Genomic DNA, 23,052 nt, shown 5'->3' with positions numbered 1-23,052 from the left:
AAGACCGTGATCCCATGTGGGACAGCGCTTACTATGTGCAGAGCACTGTACTGAGCGCTTGGAATGTACGCTTCGGCAACAGATAGAGACAATCCCTGCCCGTTGACGGGGACCTGACTTTGCCGCAGAGGACAGACAGCAGCAGGAGTAATCACTGGGACGGTGTTTAAGTGCTTATAATGTATAGAACATTGTATTAAGCTATTGAGACCCGGCCCCTGGCCCGTGAAAGCCTCGAAGCCTTGATCCGGAGAGGCCAGGACCTCATCGCTCCTGGGTGGAAATGGTTGGCACAGCTTCCAACAGGGCCCTTCTGGGTTCAGATGAGAAGTGGCGTGGCCTAGTGGAAAGAACACAGGCCTGGAAGTCAGAGGTCCTGAGTTCTAATCCTGGCGCTGCCATCTGCATGCTGTGTGACCTCGTGCACATCTCTTAACTTCTTTGGGCCTCAGTCCTCCTGTTCTCCCTTCCGCTTAGACCGTGAGCCCCATATGGGACAGGGACTGCGTCCGACCCGATTAGCTTGTATCTACCCCAACACTCAGTATAGTGCCTGGCATATAGTAAGTGCTTAACAAATACCATTTAAGAAAATGATGGATTTTGAAGTAGGTCAACTGAAAAAGTTGAGACCATAGTAAAAAGACCATAGTATAGTGCGTGGTACACGGTAAGTGCTCAACCAACACAATTATTAGCATTGTTATTGCTGGCAGTACTTCAGAGTCACTCAGAAACCCTGCTGACAGCAGCACATCTGGCTGCTTGTCAGATGTAGCTTTCTTCCAGCCTCCAACCTCCTCCCATTTCCCCAGCTCAGAAAACCAGGCCGGCTGGCAGTGGGTGGGGAGAGGAAGGAGGAGGAGGAGAAGACGGGGCTGTTAGCCCTCCTGGAGAGCGGCAGGTTGCAAGAGGGCTAATCAGATTACGGGGCCCAATTTACCATGGTTCAGTGGAGAGCTGTTTCAGGTGACAGATCTCCTGGGCCCCCGCCTATAGTTGGTTACTCTTTTGCTCTCTTATTGCATCAGGCCAAGTGACTTCCGGAAGGTTCTTCTCTTCCGCCATGTCACTTCTGCCTGGCCCCGAACCAAAGCATCTTCTACGTCGCACCTGCTTTTTAGTCCTGCCCTGCTTTGGACCGCCATCACCCTTAATTTGACCCTGGGAAGGCACGGGTGAGGACGTGAGCACACATGGCCTGGAACTGTCTCCCTCTTCTTCTGACAGACGATCATTCTCACCCTCCTTCAAAGCCTTATTAAAATCACATCTCCAAGAGGCCTTCCCTAAGTCCTCATTTCCCCCACTCCCTCTCTCTTCTGAGTCACCCTTGAATTTAGATTTGTATCCTTTATTCACCCCGTCCTCAGTCCCGCAGCTCTTATGTACGTAGCCGTGATTTATAGACTGTAAGCTCTTTGTGGACAGGGGACTTGTCTACCAACTCTGTTATACTGTACCCTCCCAAGTGCTTAGTACAGTGCTCTAGTGTTCAGTAAGTACAACTGATTGACTGGAACAATCTTTCGGAAGAAAAAAAGGCTTCGGATAGCCTCAGTGTGAAGCCCTTCGGTCCTTCTCGTTTTGCAGATTACCTTAGAAGCGACTGGTAGCAAGCTCCCTTATCGTCTAGCGAGGCAGCTCTCCTTAGGATCATTAAGTAACATTACTTTATGGGGAAATTATATTCCCAGTCTGCCTGGCAGTTTTCCCAGGACTATGCAGGTTAGTTTCGGGGTTACAGCCAATCTTTATTCCCCTCCTCCAATCTCACCCCGGTAAATTTTGTCACTAAAGCTCGGAGAGAGGCGACTTGAGATGGTGACCTGGCAAAGGTATCCTAGAGTACCCTCAAAAAGCTGATGATGGTGAGTACGTGCTGGGATATGTGGAGTGTGACTTACTGCCATTCCATAGACTCCAAAGTTAGAGGGTGCAGAATCATGCTGACCCGTGTTTTCCCCCCTGCCTTCCCACTCATCCCCAAGTATTTCTGGGGCTCTCCTCTTGTCTTTCCTCCACTCCAGCTGTCAGTTTGGCAGATGGTCAGGAACTATCTGTGCTTGTGCAAACCCTTTTTTCATCCTTCTCTATTTTCCTCTGTCCCTACTTCTAAGTGCTAATGAACTCCCAGAAGCAAAGAGTCAACTCAGATGTGCAGAGACTATTTCTTGGAATGTTCTGCTGCAAGTTTGGGCCTGGCATCACTGCAGAAGCAGAGAGAATAGCTTTGGGAGGACTGGGAGTCTTCCTGCAGCAGAAGAAAATTCTCAGTCTTCTGGGCCTCTCAGGTTCAGACTGATGGGAAGCCATCTGGCGGGGAATTAAGTCACACTAAATTATCCAGTTCACATCACCCATTTAGGGATACTTTGGGGTCTTTTATAAAATTGATTCTCCTCCAGTGTAGTTACAGGCTGAGCTCATTTTAGTGCAAGGCTGCTAATCTCTATGAAAGACTGAGTTTAGAAATGGCTGTCCAGGGAATGGTCCTGGTGGTGAATCTAACTGAAAGATCCCATACTCTTTGAGAGGTTTTAAAGAGGTGGCCACGTTACACACCCCGATGTTAAATCTGAAGCCAATCTTAAGGTTGGATAAATCAATCATTCATATTTGTTGCGCTCTGTGTGCAGAGCACTGTACTAAGTGCTTGGGAGAGTACAATTTAACAGTTTAGGTAGGCACATTCCCTGCCCTCAAGGAGCTTACAGTCTAGAGGGGGAGCCAGAGATTATAATAAATTATGGATATGCGTATAACTGCTGTGGGGATGAGGGCAGGGCTTAATGATATAAATCAATTGAGTGGTGTGAATCATAGAGAAGAAGCTGCAGAAATGTTTTTCACAGACGTATTTACCAGTGCAAATCTCTTCATGTAAGGTCAGTAATACACCGAGCGGGTGAATGCCAGAAAAATGAAATACAAGTCGAAAAACACCATATTGCCTTCAGCATACAGTCACTATCGATCACTCAGTGGTATTTATCGAGCGCTTTCTGCGGGCAGAGCACTATACTAAACACTTGGGAAAGTGCAATACAACAGAGCCGGTAGTCACTTTCCCTATCTACAAGCTTACGGTCTAGAGATGAGCTTCAAGTTTATCTCCTGTTAGTAGTTGTTAGAGGTAGTAATCTCTATCTACTGACCTAATCTCTGCCGTTCGTGTAAACTAATTTCCTCCGCAATACCTTATGCTGGTCTCACGGGGAGTTGGTTGGACGCCTGCAGCTTGTGGCGATTTACTTCCCCTCCTAGAAGATGGTGAGGTCTAATGGGAAAGAGCGAGAGCTGTGAGTCAGGTGATCTGAGCCCAACCTGCTGTGCGACTTAGGGTAGGTCGTTTAACCACTCTGTGCCCTCATTTCCTCTTCTTCAATGGGACTGAATACGCCCATTTCTCTGAATTTTCGCTCATATTTCCTGACTGTTCCAGGTAGGCCCAGGTTGCTGTTGCTGTCAGGGACCTGCCTTCAGGTCACCCAAGGTGACGGTGAGGTGGAAAAACGGGACTTTGGAAAGGGAAAGGGCAAAATGCTTGGAGAGTGAGGTCATCGTCCAGGTTCCTTCATTCCATAGAGCCCGTTGTTAGGCAGGGATTGTCTCTGTTGCAGAACTGCACATTCTAAGCGCTTAGTAGAGTGCTCTGCACACAGTAAGCGCTCAATAAATACGATTGAATGAATTAATTTATTGAGCGCTTTCTGTGTGCAGAGCACTGGACTTGTAGGCCGTCTCTCTGGACGGCCCCGAGACACTCAGGAAGGCTTCATCCGACTGAGCCGACGTTACAGTTCCCAGAGGTCGGTGCCTTCCTGTTGCCAGGATGGAGGGCCAGCTCAAAAACAGGGACGGTGGCCTCTCAGGACGGCGGTCCTCCCGGGCAGCTCCACGCACAGTCCAAAGAGCAACGCTCGAATTTCGAAGGCTAGAGGGGACAAACTCTGTCAGGCTCCATTAAATTCCAATTCCACATAATAGCTGGTTCAAAAGCTGCTGGGGCTCTCTGTGTGATGTACATCACATTCCTGCGAGGGGGCATGTGCTCTGAAAGCTATAACTCCGTCCACTGCCGTATGAAGCTTTACATCTGAGTAGGCGTACGGGATCAGGTCTGCGGTTCCCGTTGCTAAGGAAACCACTTTCTTTGTCTGCTCGGTTCGGAATGGTTTCCGTATTCATAATCTGGTTTTGAAGGATGATATGGTGGCATCATAAAAATAGGGCAAGTGCCTTATTTCAGAAGCGCCACGGAGACGAGGTTACACTGTACAAACACTCATAAATATTCGGGTGCAAATTACGTTCGATGTAATTCCGGAAGGCAACCGTATAACCTGTTTCAGACCTTTCTGAACCAGCCACCGAGATTTTTGGAGGCCTCTCTTTTCTACCTAGCATTATTTTTTCTAACCAAAAGAAAAGTTAGGATTTCACTCGTAAACCAAGTGATAACATGTTTCCCTTGGGCATGTTTGTCATAGAGGATTTTAAATGTGACATTAGTAGAGTTTTGGCTGATATTTGCATGTAAGATGCATTTAAATAAGATTCAGGCATTTATTCCTTTTGCTGAAGTACCTGTGATGAATTTAGAATTATAACAGCAGAAGTAAAAGGATAAAAACATTTCCCAAGATATGAAAATCACATATAATTTTCACAACACTGAAATAGTATTCAAACTGGTCTTCAAAGAAATTTAACTGTGTATGGGCTGAGCTTTCAAACCAAATGAGAAGCAGCATGACCTAGTGAAAAGAGCACAGGCCTGGGAGTAAAAGGACCTGGGTTCTAATCCCGACTCTACCACCTGCCTGCTGTGTGACCTCGGGCAAGTCACTTAACTTCTCGTTGTCTCAGGTTCTTCATCTGTAAAATGGAGATTCGAAACCTTTTCTTCCTCCTGCTTAACCTGCGAACCCCGTAGGTGCTCATCTTATACCTTCCCCAGCGCTTACTACGGTGCTTGGCGATGATTACAGACAACACTGAATAATGGAGTTTGAAACAGGTCAGTTGGAAAAGTTGAGTCCATGTTAAGCTTTCAGACACTGATATGTTTCCGAGGCCTAGAGATTTATCAGGAACAGACCAACCCCTATCAAGTAAATATATTTTTCCTGGGATCTCAACAGCTGGGGGAACATAATCTTGGACTATTACAAGATTTAAGAACAGACCACTTGGTCTTTAACAGACCAAGACACTGGCACCCATTTCTAGAACGTAAGCACATGGTGAACAGCGAAATGTGTCTGTTATATTGTGGTGGTGTATTCTCCCAAGCGCTCAGTACAGTCCCCTGCACGTAATAAGTGCTCAAAAATATGATTGATTTATTGATTGGTATCCTCTAGATAATGCAATAACCCATCCAATATGGTGGTTCTGTAATACTCTGCGAGTCGGGAACTGTCCCTTCAAATCAACATCTTGGACAAGCTGAGAGTCTTCGGTGATATCCAAAGAGGTGTGTGGGAGATGGTGATACTTGGAGCTGACATTCTTTTAGGGAGTTCAAGTCCAGACCACTTAGGCCAGCTGTTCACAGGCTGATTCCGGCATAATTCGGTCTTGGCTAGGAGTGTCTGTCTTGTGTGACTCCGGTAATTGAGCTGAGAACATCATCCGGAATAACAGGTCAATTCTGGTCCTCCAGGAGCTTCTGTCAAGGGGATGGTGATGACGATGGTATTTGTTAAGCGCTTACTATTTGCCTAGGACTGTTCTAAGCACTGGGGTAGAGACAAATTAATCAGATTGGACACGGTCCCTGTCCCACATCGGGCTCACGGTCTTAATCCCCATTTTACAGATGAAGGACCGGAGGCACAGAGAAGTGATGGGACTTGCCCAAGGTCACACAGCAGACATGAGGCAGAGCTGGGGTTAGGATCCAGGTCCTTCTGGCTCCTAGGTCAGTGCTCCACCTACTAAGCCACGCTGTGGGTGGTGGTCTCCGTCTTCTCAGTTTCCTTGGGGGTGGCCAGGCAGAGTGGATGTCGGCTTAGATGAGACCCTGTTCCCTGATGGAAGTCTTGAATTCATCAGTGGTGAAAACTGCTCCCTCGTCGGAAGTGAAAGAATCCACTTAAACCCTGGGTCACAAGCGGTGAAATCCCTGGGGTCCGTGGACTGCTTTTCTTTTGAAGCGATCATTATCGCAGATGTTTGTACAGAGCTCAAGATCACCTTGAGCCTTTTCAAACCGGAGTGTGTCATGAATACAAGCTTGCAAGCTTTCCTTAGGCGCCTTTTTTACTAGAGCTATGCGGATCACTGCTGAGGGTCCCTAATTCATTTCCAGGGAAATGTTGAGATTTTCGTCATTATGCAGTGTAGTTTATGACTTCTCCTCAGTGCTGTCTGAGGGAGAGGGAGCACTCCATCTCCTTGCCTATTCCTACCTCCCCTCGCTACTCTCATACTACAACCCAGTCTGCACATTTCACTCCTGTAATGCGCGATCTTGTCTAAGTCGCTGCCAACCTCTCGTCCACATCCTGTCTCTGGCCTGGAACACCCTCCCTCCTCATTATCTGAAAGACAATTACTCGCCCCACCTTCAAAGCCTTATTGAGGGCACATCTCCTCCAAGAAGGCTTTCCTTCTTCTCCTTTTGTCCCACTCCCTTTTGCTTCACCCTGACTTGCTCCCTTTATTCATCCCCACTCTCAACCTCACAGCACTTATATACATAGCACTAATTTATTCATATTAATGTCTGTCTCCCCCTCTGGACTGTCAACTCATCGTGGGCAGGGAATGTGTCTTTTCATTGTTGCATTGTACTCTCCCGAACACTTATTACCATTCTCTGCACACAGTAGTAAGCATTCAATAAATACAATTGACTGAGAGGAAGAGAGAGAGATTTAGATTTAGTAGCCGTAATTGTATTTATTAAGTGCTTCGTGGGTGCCGAACACTATATTAAGCACTGGGAGAGAATACATGGGTGGAAATTACACGTGAGCCTTCTAAGCGCTCACGATCTCAGAATTTAAGGCCGGGGGGGAACCGAGGACAGACACATGGGGAGAAATGAATCCAGAAAAGCCCTAAAACATAACAGAAAGGACAAGGGCAGACTCCCGACAAAAACCAAAGTGGAATAGAGTACTGTGTCGAGGGGGATGGGAATTTCAGCCTTCTCATCGCTGAGAGTCCAGGTGACACCTGCAGAACGTTCAATGTTTTGGGGTTATTTTTAATGGTATTTGTTAAGTTCTTACTCTGTTCTAAGCACTGTATTAAGCACTGGGGTAGATACAAGGTTGGACACGGTTTGTGTCCCACATGGGGCTCACGGTTTTAATCCCCAACTTACAGATGAGGTAACTGAGACACAAAAAAGTTAAATGACTTGTCCAGGATCTTATAGCGAACAAGTGGCAGAGCCGGGATTAGAACTCAGGTCCTCTGACTTCTAGGCCTGTGCTCTTTCTACTAGGCCACGCTACTTCCTGACATTTTGTGTCTCTCTGCCATCCACCTCTCTGAGGCCGTCACGTGAAACTGGGATGAAAAGTGCCCGAATAGCTCAACAAGGAGACATAAAACCTTAATTTTGATATATGTGAGGAAGCAAGGTTGTATGTGTACACATGTACATATATCTGGGCATACACACACAGATGCACCCACCTTAACTAATGACTCCCCAAGTAAATCAGTCTTCCTCCAAGACCACTCATTTAATTCAGATGTGGTACATAACACACCCATTTCGATGTTGCGTTTCCTTATCCTAACACTATTTTTTTCCCCTAGCTCAGAGGGATGTTTCATGAATAGGTAAAGATTTCTATAAGCCCCTTTTAGGTAGGGATCATGTCTATCACCTGTACTGTACGCTCCTAAGTGCTAAGTTCCAGTGCTCTACACACAAGTAAATGCTCAATAAATAGCACTGATGGATTGAAGCGAATTTATTCGGAGGAAGAAAACTGTTGTCCAAAAGCAAGCACTCATTTCCTGGGTGGAGCATCACAGTTTCAGATCGGGTCAACAGTTGCTCGTTGTCGTCATAGGATTCAAGGAAACTGTGAAATCTTGGCAGTTGGTACGCAAAAGGAGAAGCCGGATAATGCTCTCCTTGTCAGTCAAGAAGCAGGCAGCTCGCATTGTGCTCCAAGTCCGAGAAGGGCACAGGCTCTCGATCCAGAAGGACAAAGATATTTGTGCCGTCGCCGTGAAGCATACTCTTACTCAAAATGGTGTCCTGCAGACACGGCATCCCAGTGTCTTTTCCATTTCCCTCTGACTGTTGCCACAGTTCTTCACTGTCAGCAGAAGTATGGAGGGTTAATCTTCCCCGATTCAGCCTATGCCGTTCTAATGCATTTGACCCATCGGTCAATTTTCTGATCCTGGCGAAGAGCACTTTCTCTGACCGTCCTGACCCACACCTCTTTAGCGAGGAGAAGGTCTCTGGCCTGTCTGGATGTTGGTGAATGTCATTTTTTGGTCTCATCAAGGAACAGTGCTCAAGGGCTTCAATCCTCAGACGAGGCAATCTTGCATCAGGCTGTTGAGAAGATCACGAGATTACACTGCCCGAGGTTGCTGGACTCTTTGTCAACCTTGCTGGAAACAGTCAATCAATAGCAGTTATTAAGTGGATACAGCACGGGTCTGGGAGTCAGGAGGACCTAATCCTGACTCTGCCACGTGTCTGCTGGGTGACCCTCGTCGAGTCACTTTACTTCTCTGTTCATCGGTTACCTCATCTATAAAATGGGGATTAAGACCGTCAGCCCCATGTGGGACATGGACAGTCCAATTTCATTCCTTGGTATCTACCCCAGTGTTTAGTAGGTGCCTGACAAAGTAAGCACTTATTGCCCTTAAAAAATTGCTTATTCAGTGCAGAGCTCTGTACTAAGTGCTTCAGAGACTGTGACAGAGATGGTAGACATGATGCCCATCCTCAAGGAGTTTACAATTTATTGGGGGAGAGAGAGAGATACTAAAATAAATTCCAAGTAAGGGAAGCACATAAGATTAAAGCTATGTACCCAAGTGTTATGGGGCTGGGGTTGATGTCGGGGGACACACAAGGTCTGAAGAGGGCAGTTGAGAGCACAAAGTTTGGGAAATGAGAGAATAAGATAAATTTTGCACTACCCAAATATTAATGAACAAATTTAGTTTAGACACATATAAAACTGAAAAAAGAAACTGCAAATTTAGGGGTTTTTTTAAACCATCTTTAAAGTTACAGAAATATAGGGTCGAATTATTTTCTCCATTGTCTGTTTCTCCACTTTGAAGATGAATCATTTCAAAACACACACACACACACACACACACACATAAAAGCAACAACCAAAATCCCTCCCCCCACTCCACGTCGAATTTTTAGGAGAGAATCGTTATTCAATCTATTCTCCCAATGTGAAAAAACTTCTAATGGGCCTATGATTCCCATTTTCGGCAAGCCTGAAAAATCAGAGCTCGAGAAACATAGGAAAGAGCGGCTTCGTCCACCTCATTATCGTCCTAGAAGCCAGGATCTCTGCAATGTCAATATCATAGATTTTGCCGAAGGTCATTAGTGAAGTTTCCCATCACACAGTCAATAGGATATAAGCTTTCGGAGACGAGATGAGAGCCTAATTGGAAAGTCTAAGCCCAATTTGGCCAGGATACGTCGCTGGCAGATCTAGAAGGCCCTGAGATGCTTTCAAGTGAGGGGTCAGTAAGGAATCGCTCAACCGAAGCCGGTTTTGTGGCATCCCATCTTCTTGAGTGGGAAGATGCCGCCTTCGGGGTGTGTTTGGCGATGGGGAAGGGAGGAGCTGAGGACCTTGTATATTTTCCCAGCAAAGTGACTAGCTCCCCTCTGCTACTCGGGGGACAGGCACTCACTTCTTCCGTTGCACCATCACATTCGACAGCGTGAGTCTGTTTGGAAGCACCGAGCCATGGTGGTGGAAGGTTCTGCGCACATGTATAGCATCACTGAGGTTCTATGGCTTGAGTTTTCCTGAACTTGGGGTTTAGTCAAAACTCAAACCCCAGGCTATAGGCAAACCGGATGGACCTTCTTGGAATGCATCCTTGGAATAGGCCCATTATCCAGCAATTCATTATTCAGGCTGTTAACAGTTGTGAGATAAATCTCCGTATCCGCGGATGGGGTTGGCAAGTGCCATGACTTGCTGCCCCGAAATGTGGATTCACCCCTGCCACTATGGAGTTCCTTGGCACCGAGTTGCTCGGGCTTATTTCAAGGAAAATCATTTCCATTTCTGTTTCCCTGTATAGCTACAGATCCCTGTCAACGTGTTCATTACCTGACACAAAAATCGATGAAATCCCTAGCTTTTCAAAAGACCAGTCAGCACATTTATCTACCAAGACTGATGACTGATGGTAGAAGTTAAAAGTCACTATGATAAAGAAGCCTTAGTTTATTAAAGATAACTAATTGTGCTTTAGAATCTGACTACAGGCATTTTGCACTTATTTAGCCAGTCCCCTTTCCCGGTTTTCTTGCTTATGTACTTGTGTTTCCATGCCAAGTGTTTCCATGGTTTCCGTGGTCCAGGCGGGCACACTGATGCACAGTCGTGGGCCTAGTCCTGAAATCTCAGTTGAAGGCAAAAAGAAATATTGTTTTAGGCAAACCTAAAATGTTAATAAGCGGGAAATATCATCCTCGGATCTTAGGACTCTGTTGGCTTCCGGTGCTCACGTTATCATCTTGGCTTAATGATCCGTTTCTTATTTAATCCATCCGCTTGGCTGCTTTGCCCGACTGCACTTAGATCTGTACCCCTTAAAGCACTCTGATATCACCCCCAGTCCCAGAGCACTTAATGTACATAACCTTGCACTCTGCCATTTCCCATCTGCAGTTTATTTTACTTCCCGTCTCTCCCTCTAGACTGGAAGCTCTTTGTGGGCAAGTATCAATCAATCAATTGAAGCAGCGTGGCAGAGTGGAAAGAGCACGGGCCTGGGAGTCAGAGGCCGTGGGTTCTAGTCTCGGCTCCGCCACTTACCTGCTGTGTAACCTTGGGCAAGCCGCTTAACTTCTCTGTGCCTCAGTTAACTCATCTGTAAAATGGGGATTAAAACTGTGTGCCCCAAGTGGGACCACCTGATTACCGTGTCTCTTCTCCAGTGCTTAGAACAGTGCGTGGCACGTAGTAAGCGCTTAACAAAAACCATAATAATTATTATTATTAATTGTATTTATTGAGTGCTCACTATAGTGCTGATGGTACTTGGTAAGTGCTTTTTACGTACCAAACGCTGGTCTAGTTGCCGAGGTAGATACAAGGTTGTCAGGTTGGACACAGTCCCTGTCCCACATAGGGCTCACACTCTTAATCCCCATTTTACAGATGAGGTAACTGAAGCCCAGAGAAATCAAGTGACTTGTGAGTACTAAGCGCTTGGGAGAGTACGATATAACAGACACATTACCTGTCTACAACGAGCTCGTGTCCATCAGTTCTGCTGTACTCTCCCAAGCACTTAGTATAGTGCTCTGCACACAATAAGCACCATGGACTGATTGATTGATTAATTGTGGCACCATCTTTGCCGGGTGAGGCGAGCACTGACCTAGACTGTAAGCTCGTTATGGGCAGCGAATGCGACTGTTTATTGTTAGAGTGTTCTCTCCCAAGGGCTTAGTACAGTGCTCTGCACTCACGAAGCACTCAATAAATACTATTGAATGAGTGAATGAAAGCGCCAGTCAGCTCACTGGCACCCAAGGACCTCAGCACGGTGGAGTGGACAGAGCATGGGCCTGGGAGTCAGAAGGTCATGGGTTCTAATCCCTGCTCTGCCACTTGTCTGCTGTGTAGCCTTGAGCAAGTCACTTGGCTTCTCTGTCCTTCAGTTACCTCATCTGTAAAATAGAGATTAAGACCGGGAGCCCTATGTGGGAGAGGGACTGTGTCCAACCCGATTTTCTTGTATCCACCCAGCGCTTAGTACAGTGCCGGGCACATAGTAAGTTCTTAACAAATACCATAATAATAGTTATTATTATTATTATGGTGTCCAATGGTCTGACATTTGATTTTGAAGTGGTACTGATTGAATGGCTCATGAAAACAGTTATTCTTTCCGTGGCTGGTCGAGGTCTCACAGCCGTAACAAGAATGGACACTATTACTGCCTTTAGGTCTTTAGTTTAATTTTTTTTGGAAAAAAAGACTATATACCAGTGCCTTCAGGCTCTTAAAAGCTTTTTTTGATTTAGTTGTGTTTTTTTTTTCAGGAACATCTTCAAATTTGAAGGGTACCTGCATTCCCTTTGACACCTGTAAATCTTTGTTGGGAGTTGCAGAATAGGAATTTAACGTTTCCACCTGGCTGGACAGAGTTCCTTTGGCCCATAACCTTCCTCAGACCACAGACTTTCAGTCAGTTGACAAAAAAAAATTCACCCGCTAGAATACAGTCTACATCGATTAGACCGTAAGCCCGTCAAACGGCAGGGACCGTCTCTATCTGTTGCCGACTTGTTCATTCCAAGCGCTTAGTACAGTGCTCTGCACATAGTAAGCGCTCAATAAATACTATTGAATGAATGAATCAGTAGCTTGAATGTTTATAGGCAGAGTCATTTTAGCCTTTAACAGTCTCCCTGCTGTTCTTTATGCCGGAGACCCCAGGAATGCAGGCTTTGACTCTGTACTCTAACGCCGGTTTTCATCCACAGTTATTGGAATATCGAACGCTTTCATTTCAACAGGTTATTTTCTGTGATCCAAGCCTTTCAGGAAGGGATGGCACCAAGGGAACTTCAGTTTCCTTCCTCAGTTGAAGAGATTAGGCAAACGAAAATAACTGTGTATTCATCTTTAATCTGTCGATTTAGCTGGACAAGTATATCCAGGACAGAAAGTGCTGAGGGGATATTCTGCGACCAGCACTGAGACTTCCATTGTACTGCAAGGAGACTCTTTTGATGGTGGAGTTCACCTAAGGGGTGAATGTGTGGCTGAAATCAGTCCATCAATCGATGATATTGACTACTTAAAGCAGACCACTGTGCTAAGCGCTTGGGAGAGTACATTGCAAAAGAGTTGGTAGACATGATCCCTGCCCTTAAGGTGCATACATTCTAGAGGGAGAGACAGACCTTAAAATAAATTACAGATAGAGCCATCTACAGCCCCACCTGCACTGTGAACATATGTGGACTGACCCTTGCTGCGTTTATCAATGATAATTAGTCATTCAATCATATTTATTGAGCACTTAGCATGTGCAGAGCACTGTACTAAGCACTTGGGAGAGTACAATACAACAGGCACAGACACATTCCCTGCCTGTCAACAAGCTTACAGTCTAGAGGACAAGTGATCATTCATTCAATAGTATTTATTGAGCGCTTACTATGTGCAGAACACTGTACTAAGCACTTGGAATGTACAATAATGGTGGTATTTGTTAGCACTTACTATGTGTCAAGCACTGGGAGAGAGATAAGGTGATCGGGTCGGCTACAGTCGCTGGCCCAAATAGGACTCAGGGTCTAAGTAGACGGAGGAATGGGTATTGAATCCCCATTTTACAGATGAGGTAACTGAGGCACAGAGCCGCTAAGTGACTTGCCCACATGCTTTTCTCTTTCCCCAGTCCCAGTGATCCATCTGGTGGGAGGATGGTGTGTCCACTGGTGACGGAAAGACGCCTGATTAATGGGAGCCATAGTCAGGGTCAGGTTCATGAAAATGGCTGCTTCCTTCCTATTTCTCTACTCTATAGTTTAAATCCATTTTTCCCCTCCTTTGATTTCAGAAACAAAACCTATGCCACTCCAATCTACAATTTTAGGGCTCTCTTACTGGGAGTCTTACTGAGAAGTTACACTTTGAGAAATGAATGTTCTTCCTCCCCACGTGTGTCAGCGAGACAGCGGCCCAGGAGACTCCGAGAAGTTTAACGCAGCTCGAAAACGTGGGCACTTGGCCTAAAGGAAGAATTGGAGTGAGTAAACTCTGGACTAACACATAGTTCCTGATCTAAGACCATAAGCTTCTCCTGCCCAGGCTCTTTCGGGCCTCCCTGAAACCACCAGCAAAATAGAATTGTGACTCCATTTTGGTTTAGCATTTTAGCTTCTTCTTTGAAATCTGGAGAGAGCAGCAGAGAGAGAAATCTATTTAAATCAGAGAAGGAAAAAAAAAAAGTGCCATCTGCAGTATAGGGAATCAATAACTTCAGAAGCGGCCGACTCAGAGAATGGAAACTCTCTGAAATTGAATGCGATGTAAATTGATGTTGTTCTGCCATATATGCATATAAATGCCCAAAGCTGAGCAGTTCCAGTTTCTTACATGATGCAGCCTCCGGGTTCCTGAGCTCGTGGTGGGCAGGGAACGGGTCTCCCGACTCTTTTATACTGCACTCTCTCAAGCGCTTAGTACAATGCTCTGCACACAGTAACTGCTCAGTAAATTCAGTTGATCGAGGCAAAGCACGAAACTTTCTTTCAAATACGATGCAGTTCCTGCGCTGTTGGCAGTCCAAGATGTGGATACGATTGCTACTGGGTGCGATAGGGTGTAAATAGTGACTTTCCTGTTTTTTAAGAGTGTTGCCTCTTGCAGGGCATAGAAGCATCCTTTAAAGGATAAGAGCCTTGAGCTTGTTGTTGCCATTTTTTCGGTCTTTGACGTCGTAGAACGCTTTCTAATGTACAGTTTACCAAAAGATGGATTTCTGATCAGCTTGCATAACCTGGATTTTCTAAAATGAGCCCATTTTGTCAATATGGGCTGGGACCAGTAGAACAGAGTCATTTTCTGCCATGTTGGTGATCCAGGCATCCCTCCGTGAGCCTGGCGTTAAATGAATTATCCCCTGATAAAAGCAGGAGACTGTTACGATAGGGTGCTTTTTATGGCATTTGTTAAGTGGTTACCATGTGTGAAACACTGTTCGAAGCGCTGGGGTAGGTACAAGTTAATTAGGTCGGACACAGTCCCTGTCTCGCTCAGAGCTCACAGTCTAAGTAGAAGGGAGAATGTGTATTTAATCCCCATTTTGGAGTTAAGAAAACTGAAGCTCAGGGAAGTTGTGACTCGCCCAAGGTTCCCAGCAAGCAATTGGCAGAGCGATTAGAACCCAGGTCCTCTGACTCCCAAGCCCAAGCTCTTTCCACTAGGCTGCACTCCTCCTTTACTTGCCCCTAGACTTTTGTTTCCGAAGAATGCATTAGTCAGCACCCGGATAGGCATGTTTTTCTCAGTTTAGATTCACAAATGTGAGGCGGTGAAGAGCCCGATATTCATTTTCTCTCGGGAAAGGAATAAGGCTACAGAATAGAAAGTGCTAATCAGCTCTTTGTTTTAAGGATCCATAATCATTAGGTGTGACGTTCTGGGCTGAACAGTTCATTTCTCTTTTCAATGAACCCAGCTTTCCTTCCTGCACAGGGTGAGATTAGGTCATGGGAATTCCCAAAAGATCACACCTGCAGCCTCGATTTGGGTGTGGGGGGAGGGGGTCAGTGCCCAGAGGGTGGTCCGCACGGAAGGGCAGCAGGGAAAGAGTCAGGGCTGCCTCCGCGAGCATCTCAGTGAGGTATTGTGTGGAGCAAGAGATAACCATTGGGACTGTATTAAGTAGATGTCACCTTGCACAAGAGGAGAGATTGAGAGATGGAGTAGAGAGTCAGGCTGAGCTTGAATTTACATTTTAAAATCCTACAGAAAAAAAGAAAACAACTGTCGAAAGGCATCCCTGATTTGTTCAATAAGAATCCATTAGAGCATGAACTCCACTAGGGCAGGAATCAAGTCGTTTCTGGCCCCGAATTCTGCGTTTGATATTTGCCCCGCTCTCAACATCACAGCACTTATGTGTGTACCTTTAATTATATTTTATAAATTAATCATTTATATTAACGTCTGTCCCGCCTCTAGCCTTTAAGCTCATTGTGGTCAGGAAACGTGTCTACCAACGCTGTTATGCTGGACTCTCCGGAGGGCTTAGTATAGTGCTCTGTACATAGTAAGCACTCGCTTCATACCATTGATGACGATGAACCCTGGGTGTGTTCAGTGATTTGGAAGAAGGATTGGGTGTTGAGCGGAGGTGAGATTAAGGAGATGGAATGTCTAGGGTGATTTTTAAAATCTAAAACGAAAAGTTCTGGGCGGGTGGGTGCGAGGCTGCGGTTTGTCGGGCTGGCCTCCTCCTCCAAAATCATAAGTACGGCCACTCTTGGACTACTTGAAGTTCATGTTAGCTCTTGCTCCAACCCCTCAACCACACTGCCACAGTGCTGCCGTTGTCCCCACACAGTTTTGACCTCTGGAAACTGATCCCTTAACATCTGTTTCCAACGCGCTGACTTTGGAAGAAGGTCCAGGCCCATGAGCTCGACACCCCCTCCTCCCCACCAAAACTACTTCAGTGACCAGTTGTAAAGTGATCTGGGCATTCAAAAAAAAAAAAAAAAAATCACTCCTGGTGTCATCTTTCAGCAGCAAGGACACGGGTGGACTTTCTTTCATCGTGGGCACTTGGGAAGGCGATTTACTTGAGGGAACCGATTTTCCCAGGCAGCAAGAGATTTATGAAGCATCCACTGGACTATGAACAATCAGTAGCCGGTCAGATACTTAACCATGCGGAAACGACGTCGATCGTAGGATTACATATGGGAATCATTGAACTTCTGCCCTCCCGTGCATAATATTATGTACCATCCCTTGTAAATTGAAAACGCTTTAAACAACTCAGTTGTACACAAGACCTTTGCCCTTCTGCTACAGATTGCAGGATCGATAAATCAATGGTACTTATTGAGTGCTTACTAAGTGCAGAGGCCTTACTGTGTAAGAGGCCTTTCCTGACTAAGCCTCCTTTCCTCTCTCCCACTCCCTTCTGCACCACCTTGACTTGCTCCCTTTATTCATCCCCCCTTCTCAGCCCCACAGCACTTGTGTACTTATCTGTAATTTTATTTATGTCTAGTAATGTCTGCCTCCCTCTCTAGTCTGAGGGCTCATTGTGGGCAGGGAATGTGTCTGCAGTGTCGTTATATTGTACACCTCACATATTCAGAAGGGAAGCTGCCTCAGACCATCCAGCGACACAGAACCACACATACAGCAATCAAATCTCTTAGTACTGTCACCTCCAGACACAGTGGACAGTGATTCCCTGGCAAAAGTCAGCTTATCGCCAATGATTTCAATTAGCTTAGGTGTGAAGAGCATCGTTCTGTGGGCATATTAACAAGCAGTAGCGTGGTTTAGAAAAACACCTCCTTTTTAGAGCTTGATAATGAAACACCTTGGAAAATCAGAAGTGATTTAGAAACTAAGAAAAGACTCTGTGATCCTTTGAAAGTATAGCTCAAAGTTAAGGTCGGGGCAAATTGTTGAGGTAATAGGAAGATCTCTAAACAACTCTTTATAGGTCAGGAATTCAAGGTGGACAGAGATAGCTTCCTAGTTGGTCCTCATATTTGATCAATGGGTCAGTGGTATTTATTGAGCTCTTACTGTGCGCAGAGCACAATATCTTGTTGCCTTGTCGTAATATCTTGTAATATCTTGTTGCCGTACTAAGTGGTTGGGAGAGTACAGTTTAACAGAATTGGTAAAGACGTTCTCTGCCCACAATGAGCTTATTTGGCTCTGTGTTTCGGGGTAGGGAAGCATCTCTATAGGTGGTCAAAAGCAAAACGTAGTTCGGAGACTCCCAAATTATGCCTTCATTCAGTCCCATTTATTGATCACCTTGGTGGGGACGAACACCGTGCGGGAGAGTACAGTAGAAATGATAGGAATTCTCTGTCCTTAAGGAACTTACAACTTGCAGGTGAGGAGTAGGAGTAGGTAGCAATTAGATTTTGTTTCATGGAATTTGTTAAGCACTTACTCTGTGCCAGGCACCGTTTTAAGCGCTGGGGTAGATACAGGGTAATCAGGTTGAATACGGTCCGTGTCCCACTTGGAGCTCACAGTCTTAATCGCCATTTTACAGATGAGGCAACTGAGGTACAGAGAAATTAAGTGACTTGCCCATGGCCACTCAGCAGACAAGTGGCAGAACTGGGACTAGAATCCAGGTCCTTCTGACCTCCAGGTCTGTGTTCTAGCCACTAGGCCATGCTGCCTCTTTTAATTAAGCAAACCCCGACTGTAGTGTAGTGTCCTACTAATAGTAATAATTGTGGTATTTGCTGAGTACCCAGAGGTTGCCAATCACTGTGCTAAACACTGGGGTAGATATAATTTGGGCCCTGCCCCTCGTGGCCTCCTCCTCGAAAAGAGAGTGAGAAAACAGGTATTTATTCTCCATCTCATAGATGAGGAAGCTGACACACCGAGAAGTTAGTGACTTGTCGAAGGCAACACAGCAGGAGGCTGGAGGTGCGGTGGTTAGAACCCAGGTCCTCTGACTTCCAGACCATTAAACCATGCTGCTGCGCAAACACAGAGTGACAAAGTCAGGCATGCCCTGCCCACAGTGATTTCCACAGGGTCCTGGGAAGTCCATCGTGGAAATCCTGTGGGAAGAGCTGTGCTCTGATGTAGGGAGGAAGTTCCCGGCCTGGGGAACGGGGTGACCGAGGGGGCGCATGTGGGAGAGTCAGAAGCGAGGTACAGCTGGAAGCTTGGTGTGGGAAGAATGAGGAGAGTGAGTTGGGGAATAGAGGGTGAAGAGGACCAATAGGTGAGTTGGGGACGGAAGGTGGCGAGCCTCCAAGCCGTTCGTGAGGAGGTCGGGTTTTCCATTCTCTCCGTCTCCCTCTCTCTCTCTTTTTCTTTCTCTCTGCAAATTGTATCGCTCCAGTAATTGAAGGAGACACCTATAAGTGAGTGTCCATATTATCTCATCTGCATGGCAACTCCCCACTCACCTTGACGTGATTTATTCCCTCCAGTTCTGCCTAGGGCAAATGTTATCCTGCCAGAGTCAGACCTGACTTGACAAGGGCGATATCCATAGCCCAAGAAGCAGATCAGTTCTTCGAGACCTCATTAAAATTTGACCCACTATTTACAAGAACACCAACACAAAGTCACTCAGTAATCCAGGGCCAAGAAGGATGCTCCAACTCGTCTAATTCTTTTTCAGATCCGATGGACAAATGATCCCTCTAAAACCACTAATAGATTATTTTAAGGGATAAATTAATAAATCTTTACCTAAGTAGACATTAATTTCGTAGGCCTCCAATTCAGCTGCATATTGCTTTTATCTTTGCGAGACGCTTTTATTTTTTAACTGTGGCGGTACTGTTTTTTAGCTTTAGGTAAATTATCTCCATTTAGTTACTTAAGAGATGGGTTACAGTACTCTACCGAGAAAGCGGCGATTTTTAAGAAGCAACTTACTGACATTAAAAGGGCATTATTCAGACTTGATGGATGTTAATGGCTTAAAAGGATTCCATTAATATCGAAGGGCGTATTCCTGATTAATAGCAGAACTGAACAAAATCATACTGCTTGAGTCATCAGCAGCAGCAGCAGCGTTTATTGAAGGTTGTATGTGTGAATGATCAAATATTGATTACGGTGGAAGGGGAGGGAGAAGAGAAGGGGAGCCGGAACTGAGCCTTGAGGGATCCCACCGGCATCAATCAGTGGTATTGAGCGCTTACTAGGTGCAGAGCACTGCACTAAGCGCTTGGGAGAGTGCAGTACAACAGAGTTGGCAGATATGGTTCCCTGACTGCAATGAGCAACAAGAGAATTTGCTGAGGATCCGCTTAGCGGAGAGAGACCTCTGATAGGATACAGGTCTGAGTCTGACTGAAGAAAAGAAAAATGCCTGAGAACATATCCACGTTTGATGTAGTTTGCTTTTCTATTATTTTGAGAGCAGAAGAGTAAAGGTTTTCTATTGAGCTCTCTGTGGAAATATTGATTAGAGTCCGGTTTTCTTTCAGTTTTGTTGGGTTGGATGCAGTCCTCGGTGTCTTCTCTTTAGTTGGGTCATACTGAAGGGAAACATCTCCTCGATCTCAGTTTCTACCCAGGGATGAATAATGGCTCTGGACAGTCGCTGAATGAACACGGTAATTACACTAAAGGTAATTCCAGGATATGTACAAGACCTCGGACTCTGTACGTGCACATCGTCAACCTTCTGATTTTGTTGAGCAGCAGGAGTGCCGCGATCATATTGCGCACAGAGGAAACAGCATAGTCTAGCGGGTAGAGCATGGGCCTGGAAGTCAGAAGGACCTGAGTTCTAATCCTGTCTGCTGTGTGACCTTGGTCAAGTCACTTCACTTCTCTGTGCCTCAATTCCCTCATCTGTAAAATGGAGACTAAGACTGTGAGCCCCATATGGGACAGAGACTGTGTCCAATCTGATTAGCTTGTATCTACCCTAGCACTTAGAAGAGGATTTGGCACATAGTAAGTGCTTAACAAGTACTATTATCATGATTATTATTATCATTACCCAATGGTGGCATTCGGTGTGATCATAACGAGGCATTCCAAAATTGTAAATCCACCGGTTGGGTTGTAAACTCTTTACGGGCAGGGATTGGGTCTTCTTCTATCGCACAGCACACATTGAGTAAATACCGTTGATAATGTGAATCGGTGTTGCCTAGTGGGTAGAGCATGGGCCTGAAAGTCAGAAAGAGCTGGGTTCTAATCCTGGCTTCGCCATTTGTCTGCTGTATGACCTTGGGCAAGTCACTCCACATCTCTGTGCCTCAGTTACCTCGTCTGTAAAATGGGGATGAAGACCGTGAGCCCCACATGGACAACCTGATTACTTTGTATCTACCCCAGTACTTAGAACAGTGCTTGGCACAGAGTAAGCGCTTAACACATACTGTAATTTTTATTATTATTATGTTCCCAGAGTTATTTGGTTCTGTCTAACTTGCCCCAGCAGAAGATTAATTTGAAGGAGTCTGGTTTAGTGAAAAGAGCATGGGCTTTGGAGTCAGAGGACCTGGATTCTAATACTGGCTCTGCCAACTGCCTGCTGTGTGACCTCGGACAAGTCACTTAACTTTTCTGGACCTCGATTTCATCATCTGTCAGATGGCTATTAACTTGTCTGTTCTCCCTCTTACTTAGATTGGGAGCCACATATTCAATCATATTTATTGAGCGCTTATCGTGTGCAAACGACTGTTCTGAGCGCTTGGGAGCGTACAGTATAACAACCAACAGACGCATTCCTACCCACCACGAGCTCACGGTCTGAAAGGGGAGACAGACATTAGTATAAGTAAATAAATAAATTACATATACAGATATATACCTCTGTGCTGTGGGGGTGGGAGGGAGGATTAATGAAGGAGCAGATAATAGCGGCGCAGAAGGGAGTGGGAGGAGAGGAGGGCTTAGTCAGGGAAGACTTCTTGGAGGAAATGTGCCTTCAATAAAGCTCTGAAGCAGAGAAGAGCAGGGATTAGAACCCAGAGGTCTCCCAGGCCCACGCTCTTTCCATTAAGCCCTGCTGCCTCTCTAACTGTCTCTCTCCACAGTGTCTCTCTCTTTTCCCCATTCTCTCACTCCCCCTCATTGTCTCTTCCCCCCTGATTGTTTCTCATCCCTCTCTTAAGTGTCAACCTTATCTTCATTGTCTCTCTTCCATCTTCCAATGGGTCTCTCCCCTTTCTCCAATGCATCTCTCCCCTTTTTTCCGTGTCTCTCTCCCCATCGCCAGTATATTTTTCATCATCTCTCTCCCCCCTCTCTTTCAAGCCTCCCTCTTCTCTCTCCCAAGTTTCTCTCTACTTCCTTCATTGTTTCTCTCTCTGTGCCTCAATTCCCTCGTCTGTAAAATGGGGATTAAGACTGTGAACCTCACGTGGGACAACCTGATTACCCTATATCGACCCCAGCGCTTAGAACAGTGCTCTGCACATAGTAAGCGCTTAACAAATACCAACGTTATTATTATTATTCCCTCTGTTAACTTTCACTCTTCCCTCCAATGTCTCCGCCCCCGGTGTCTCTCCTCTTCTCAGTGTCTCTCATGCATTTCCCTCCCACCGCCCTCTCTCGCTCATCAGATGTCTCCCAGAGTTTTATTTAGTTTTAGGAGGGTGGGGGTCAATTATCTTCTTTAGTAAAAATACACTACTGGGGCTTCCCAATAGCCTTTAGTTTATTTCGGGAAAGTCAGTCTTTCTGCCCTTCCCGGCTATCTTGCAGAGTCCTAATGATCGGCGGATCCTGCCGGGTGAAACCTCTCTGATTTAACAGCGAGAGAATCCTCTATGCCGAGTTGTTATTTCTAGGCCAGCGGGCAGAGCTCCAATTAACCTCCCTGACCTTAGGGAAAAGAGTGGTTGTTTAGGTCAGTGATTACACTGAATACAGCAATCGCAAATGCCAGGTCTTCCCATGATTACGGACAAGAAAAAAAATGCTGTAGAGAAAGAGAACGCAGCAGTACTTGCCTGAATCAATACAAAATCACAGTGAACGGAACATGCGTTAGCATAGAACAGGGTAAATCTGAGCCCATCTCATGAGAAACGAATAAGTGCTTTCCTTCCTTACCTTCCAGCGGTAATTCATTTCGGGGCACTCCACCTAAATCTTCCTTTGTCAGCAGTGAACCATCTGCTCCTGAATCTCAGAGCTTATTCCGGAAAATTACCAGCAACAGAATAGTGGAATGTTGCAGATTGCATTATAAGAAATGTTGGGTGAACAAACAGCTCTGGCTGGTGAGCTGACTGGGGAGAAAGGAGCATATCCCAGCCTACTTCTCATTCTCCCCTGGGATCAGGATGCATCAGCTTTTATTCCAGCGCTGCCTGGCCCCCAGAGAAGACGACATAGAATACAGTCCGATTAAATACAGTCCCTGGCCTGGATATGGCTCGCTGTCTAAGGGGAAGAGAGACTAGGTGATGATAATAGTAATAATAATGTTGGTATCTGTTAAACGCTTACCGTATGCAGAGCACTGTTCTAAGCGTGGAGTAGATACGGGGTAATCAGGTTGTCCCATGTGAGGCTCACAGTTAATCCCCATTTTACAGATGAGGGAACTGAGGCACAGAGAAGCGAAGTGACTTGCCCGCAGTCACCCAGCTGACGAGTGGCA

The 23,052-nt window shown here is 45.8% G+C and overlaps 1 long non-coding RNA gene across 1 annotated transcript in view; it reads right to left on the bottom strand.

Annotated features, from left to right (window-relative positions):
* Positions 1-22,699, bottom strand: part of LOC114814174 — a 40,836-nt gene extending 18,137 nt beyond the window's left edge. Inside the window, exon 1 of the long non-coding RNA XR_003761920.2 lies at positions 22,500-22,699. This is a non-coding gene — a long non-coding RNA (uncharacterized LOC114814174). The remainder of the gene's footprint in view (positions 1-22,499) is intronic.
* Positions 22,700-23,052: the final 353 nt, after the last annotated feature.

Source organism: Ornithorhynchus anatinus, chromosome 9 (genome assembly GCF_004115215.2).
Source record: "Ornithorhynchus anatinus isolate Pmale09 chromosome 9, mOrnAna1.pri.v4, whole genome shotgun sequence".
Classification (NCBI taxonomy): domain Eukaryota; kingdom Metazoa; phylum Chordata; class Mammalia; order Monotremata; family Ornithorhynchidae; genus Ornithorhynchus; species Ornithorhynchus anatinus.
The sequence above is the reverse complement of the archived record's forward strand: the minus strand, read 5'-3'. Positions and strand labels throughout refer to the sequence as shown.